This window comes from Alnus glutinosa, chromosome 2, assembly GCF_958979055.1.
Source record: "Alnus glutinosa chromosome 2, dhAlnGlut1.1, whole genome shotgun sequence".
Lineage (NCBI taxonomy): Eukaryota > Viridiplantae > Streptophyta > Magnoliopsida > Fagales > Betulaceae > Alnus > Alnus glutinosa.
The window spans coordinates 35,103,273-35,109,426 of record NC_084887.1 but is presented as its reverse complement, the minus strand read 5'-3'; positions in this window follow the sequence as shown (position 1 = coordinate 35,109,426).

Below are 6,154 nucleotides of genomic sequence, written 5' to 3'. Positions count from 1 at the left end.
AGAGCGAGGCTCGAGTTAACAATGATTCCAACCCCCCATATCACAAGGTCTGGTAGGTGGCTTAGATGCTAAAAGTTTTACCCATATTTCTCTAAGCTTGTGGGAGTGGGACAAGAAGAGCAGCATCCATTTTTTTTTCGTAAAAATATCACAAGCAATTGTGTTCTTGAACAAAGTCAATATTGTTGATAGTGGAAATATTTGGCAAAATCGATCTTGCGGTCACCCTATATTGAGATTATTGTTTCTGTCCCCCTATATTGAGATTATTGTTTCTGCCCGCACTAACAATGAAGCAAATGTATGCCTGTAATTTCTATCTACAAGATGGCCAATTTTAACCATAAATTGTCTCACTTCTACTAATTTCTGACCTTTATTTTGTGTTTATAATACTAACTTATATTAGAAGGGAAGATTACTGCAAAAAGAAGCATCCTTGTCTCATGGCTCCTTCCTTCCGTAGGAAACTTCACTTGAGGTCCCTTCAAATGATGAATTCTAATCACCTCCCTCAATAAATACGAAAATAGCATGGAAAAACTTTTTTTTTTTTTTTCTTACGGAAAATCCAAGGAATTCTGAGAGGATGCATTATCAACAATCTAGGATTGATGGTCATTAGGATTTCTAATCAAAGGGAAAAACGATAAGGTAAGTCTTCAACTTATCATTACTTGTGAGTAATGCTAAGGACCATTTTTTTTTAATTCTCCTTAAAGTTGACGTGACTTTTAAAATTATAATTAGATCAAAATCTAATAGTGATACATCCTAAAATTTAATGATGATTTTAATAGCCATATTAATTTGAGAGGATAAAAAGATGGTCCCTAGATGCTAGATTACTCTAGTAATTGCTCATCGACCCACAATTTTTCTATATTTTCTTTTCTTTTTTCCCTTTTTTTTCACAAGTGCATCATATTAAATCGAACTAAAAACTATAAATAGTACAACAACAAAAACCAGAAAACACTAGATCCAAATACAAGCAAACCAAAAGGAAAAACCTAATCTTGATGGCTAGCCACCCACTGCTTCTAAGGGAGACCTCTTTAGTGGAAGGTGAACAAAAATGCTGCCATCAAAACTAGTTGCAGCGGCCCTTAATGGGAATTGGGAGTGCTAACAAAAGAATTTCATAAAACTTAGCTCATGTCTAGCTTCCGAGGGAGTTGAAAAGACTAATAGGTATTTATACAACAATTGAGAGTACTCATTCTAGGGCTGTGAAGGTAGAAACCCATCAATAGCGCTATAGCAGGTTTTGCTGAAGCTTACATCCAAATTTGAGTAATATGAATGACCAAAATGACTATTCGAAAGAGAGCTATGATACCATGGATCTGCTATAAAAGACCCATGGTAGCGCTCGCAAGTGTGGTATACGCGCTAGCAAGAACGGAACTACTAAGAGGCTTGGGAGGACTTCAAAATGTTCTTCAAAAGTTTTTTAAAATTCTCCTCTAATTCTTTTAAAATCAATTTTCACCCCCTCCCCTAAAATTTTTGTTGTTTAATTTCGTCCCCCAACATCTAAAATCACAGTTCCGTGCCTGTGAGCTAGAATAGGGACCAAAGGGTGGAAAATAGCATACTGGCAAAGGTGGTGAAAAGGCGGATGGATGATAGAAGTGGATAGATGAATGCAATTTTGACCTCCAAAATCCAAAACAAAAAGACAAAAGCGACATAAAAATTAATAATAAAAAATAAAATAAAATAAACACCAGCGTAAGAAGACTAAAGCGGGAGACATCCGGTTGGGGAAGAGGAGAGGAGGGAAGAACGTAGCGTAATTTGGAGCAGAAGGGTTTTCTCTTTCATAAAGGTTTTTGTTTATTTTTTTTTTTTTTAAGGGGGAGTTCAAAGCATATATGTAAATATGTTTGTTTGTCTTATTACTTCCCAGTGACGTAAGACAAATATATGTGATTTAGTGGAAGCCAGATGCATTAGCCCATGTTTAGTGGGGATATAAAATATTAGCTCAAATCACCAAATGGCATCCAGTGAGTTCCTGAGCATAAAAGGAGGTCTCTGATATTTCTTCGTGTATTGAGTTTACATATCAATTTCAGTATCTGTAAACTAGACAAAAAAAAATAAACAGGGGGCCGTCACTGTCATGACTCATTTTTGCCTTTAAACAGCCTCCTGATGGTATTTGCAGTGGCTTGGTTCATCTAACTCATCTTTAATTAACATAATTAAATGAATACCTTCTTTCTTGACAGTTGACAGTGACTTTTCGAATACAACAACACAACTCATTTAATAATCAATTGATTAATATTCCTTCGGTCAACAATATACATGATCTTCTCCCTATTCTTGGTAAATTCATTATAGAAATAACAAGCAATTGTAAAACGACACTCTAGGCAGGCCCAAGCTAGAGAACCCGATTGTTTTACTCTAAAGCTTCAGAGGTACAAAAGTTATTTATTATTAACTAATTAAACCCACTAACATGCTTTGCTTTAAGGAAAATATCTTCTGGAAGGATAAAGTAAAGTACATTAAATCTCCATGACATAATTTGTAACAGTCTTAAGTGCGCCAAAAAGTGGGAACATTTATTTGTGCCAAGAAATTAAAAAACGAAAAACTTTGAAAAGAAAGAAAGAGAAGGGGGCATACTTGACGGTCCATTGCCCGTAACCATAAGAATGCGCACTTGAGGCAGCAATTAATGGGAGTGCCCAAAGCCAAAGGATTGCTTTGATGTCGTTTTAATATCACGTGGAACAGAAAATAAACGTATTTGCTAAGCCCATGCTTACGGTTATAATTTCTAGGGTTAAATGCATAATTAATATAGGTGGTTTACTGGTTTAGTACGTTATCAAGAAAGGTATATGAGTTTTTTTTTTTTTTTGAATTATATGAGTTTTAAAAAGTGACAAAATTAATATATATATATACTTTTCAAGTTTATCAATTTGATGCATCCATTTATCCATGATCTACAATTTGAAATTTAATCGAATTTTTGTCATGTGTATAAAAGGTTAAGACTGACCAATAAAATGATGTCACATATACAAAATGTCACTCACCTATTAAAAAATAACAAAAAAGGAAAAAGGAAAAATAAAAAATAAATAAACAAAAGTGGCGGAATAGGGTATCTCTATCATTTGAGAGTGACTGAACCACCCTTTCACCTAAAGGTGGGGGTTTGCTCACCACTGAAGAAGATTTCGAGGTGGTTGGACCACTCCTAAATTGTGTGGTTAGGGTGTGGTCTAGCCACCCCGAAACCTTCTTCGAGAGTGGCGGGAGTCAGACCTCTAAATAGCAAGCAACTCTTTCTCCTCTCCACCACCTTTGTTTTTTTGAGTTTTTTTTTTTCTTTAATTTTTTTTATTCGGTCGAGCGTTCTTCAGACGTCAACTAATTTATCACAGGCTGCTTTGTCATTGTCTGATCACACTTGAAATTATGTATCTACTTATCATATTTTAAGTAGTTTATCACTTTTTAAAACCCAAGTATCATTTTGATAAAGAGCAAAACCACATGTATCAAATATATATTTAACCCTAATTTCTGAATGGCATTCTTATATGGTGGCCTTGGAAGCCTCGTAAACATGAGCTAGCTAGCTGCCCAATTCCCACCTACATACTGTTTAGAGTCCCACATTATCAATGTTTATATGGGTTATGGGCTTTATAATTAAGCCTTTGAGCAAACTTTTTCCATTAAGGTGTCTTTTATGGAAGAGTAAGGCTCAATAGACTTTATCATGATATCAGAACTTCAAGGCCTTAGACAATATTGTGTCTTCCTTTCCGTTGTACACGTGTTTAAACAATAATGTCACATGTGAGGGGCGTGTTAAGAGTCCCACATTGCCAAGGGATATATGAGTTATAGGCTTTATAAGCCTTGAGTAAATCGACATCTTTCCTTAAAGTGTTTTTTTTTTTAAAAAAAAAAGATAAGGTTCAATAAAATTTGTCATACACGGTACCAAATCAATGGTCCAGGAGAAGAAGAGGATTAATTATCTTTTTAACTTCCCTCACTGACTCCGATGGATCGATGACATTTGTGTTGCTAAAATTGAATTCAAGGGGAGTACGTAACATAGTTTTCTACTTTCAAAAAGACAGGACCCTGCTTTTTGGGTGTCTTTAAGTATACGTATGTAATCGGCTCCAAGTCAAACATGATGTTATAATAATAATGGACAGGAAACGCACGTAGGCAATGTTTGAACCAAAGCACGAGGGCTTTAGGTAAGCTACATACATATATGTCCTACTTGCTGTTTTGGACTCCACGCATAGACTACTGCATGTAGTGGGTAGATAACAATGAAACGTTTCTATCACATTTACTTCTTTGGTTTAGATAGACACCATGCTTACTAAATACTCTTCGTTTTTTATTTTTATTTTATTTTTTTTAAAAAAACTAATAATTAATAAATAATTTTTTTTAAAAAAATAAAAATCAAGCCTTTTGTTGATGAATACCCAAATAAATTTTGTTGTGATTGGTTATACCTACTTCATATGTAGGTGGGAGTGGGAATTCAAATTCCACGATCCTCATATGAAAGTACTAAGTTAGGTAATCAGGACACTGTTTTCCTTTCTCTACCAAGCCAGCATAGCCTGCCTTTAATTACCACTCTATTCGCTATTCAGTAGCTGAAGCAACTCTGAAACCAAAATTGTAATTTGTAAATAATATATTTTTTTGGCCTAAAAGTTAAAATTAAGTTTGGCCTTTCACTTATTCCTACTTTGACCGGTTACATCACCGGGTATATTTATACAAGAAATTAAATTGAAAAACATAATCCCGTAGCTACATCATTCGCATTAACTGTAGAGATTATTCTAAGAGCACTAGTAGTAGTTACCCTATATTGGTTCTCTTCTTTATATTTAAATAAAATTTCATGAAAAACATCAAAAACCTCCCACAGCAGATGCTCTATATTTAGATGAGGGGGTTGGGAATGAATAGTGATTCTCAATGTATACATGTCTACTATTCCTTCTCTATGTATTATTTTAATATAAAAGAAGTATAATTAATTGATATAGGGAAGAGAGAAAAAGTAGGAAATAGAGAAAAAGAATAAAATAAGAGTAAAAAAAATAATATCTAATTGATATAGGGAAATATAAGGAAATCTATTGTGGGGTATTTTTTTTATAGGGAAGTAAAAAGTAGTTTTGTTCCCTAAATATAGGAAAAATGGTTGGAAATCTACTGCTAGTGCTCTAAATGCGAAAGTCAGTACCGTAAATGGAAGAGGTGATTGACAATTTTTTTACCTGAAGTTCCATTTCTTTTGTAGAGTAATGTCATGGACCATATTTTTATTCTTTTTTTATCCTTCAAAAATAATTCTTTTCAAATTTAATGATAATTTTTAAAGCCATATCTATTTTAAGAAGATATTTAGAGAATAAAATGACGGTGCCTAATATTACTCTAATTTGTGATAGGTGTGGGAATCGATGACGACTTTGTTTTCCTTATTTGCCCATATTCTCTTCCTTAACACTTTCTGACCCTAATAAAAAATCTTAACACTTAATTAGTCGTGAGAATTAAGTTGACATCCGTACAGTAAGTAATAATGAAATATTGTAATTTTTTTTTTCCCCAAGTCAATGCAGAATTGTTTTTCTTGTATTATTATCGAGTGCATCCTTTACCATGTATTATAAATAATTGAAGGTTGCCATCATCATAATATAAATAAATAATTAAATTTTTCTATCATAGAATAAGCCAGAGTGCTCTAATAAATCCAAAAAAAAAAAAAAAATAGGATATATAAAAAGGTCTCTGAAAGTTGGTGGCTCTATATCATGGATCTGTTTAACCCAAAATTTGGACGAAATTCAGTGAAATACAAATAACCTGGTCTAATGAAAAATCATGTTGTCCAAAACTCAATGATAGTAATAACACTACATGAAATGGAGTCTCCATCCATAACAAGACAAAAGCTCCCAGTCGTTCACCCACTCACAACTTTGACATTTCTACTTGGATTAATTAATCAATGGAATTTATATCACATTCACCCGCATCATCTACACAAACTTTTAAGTTTACATTCTCAAATGCTTACTCTATGGTGGGTAAAAATTATAATTGAATTTTATATGAA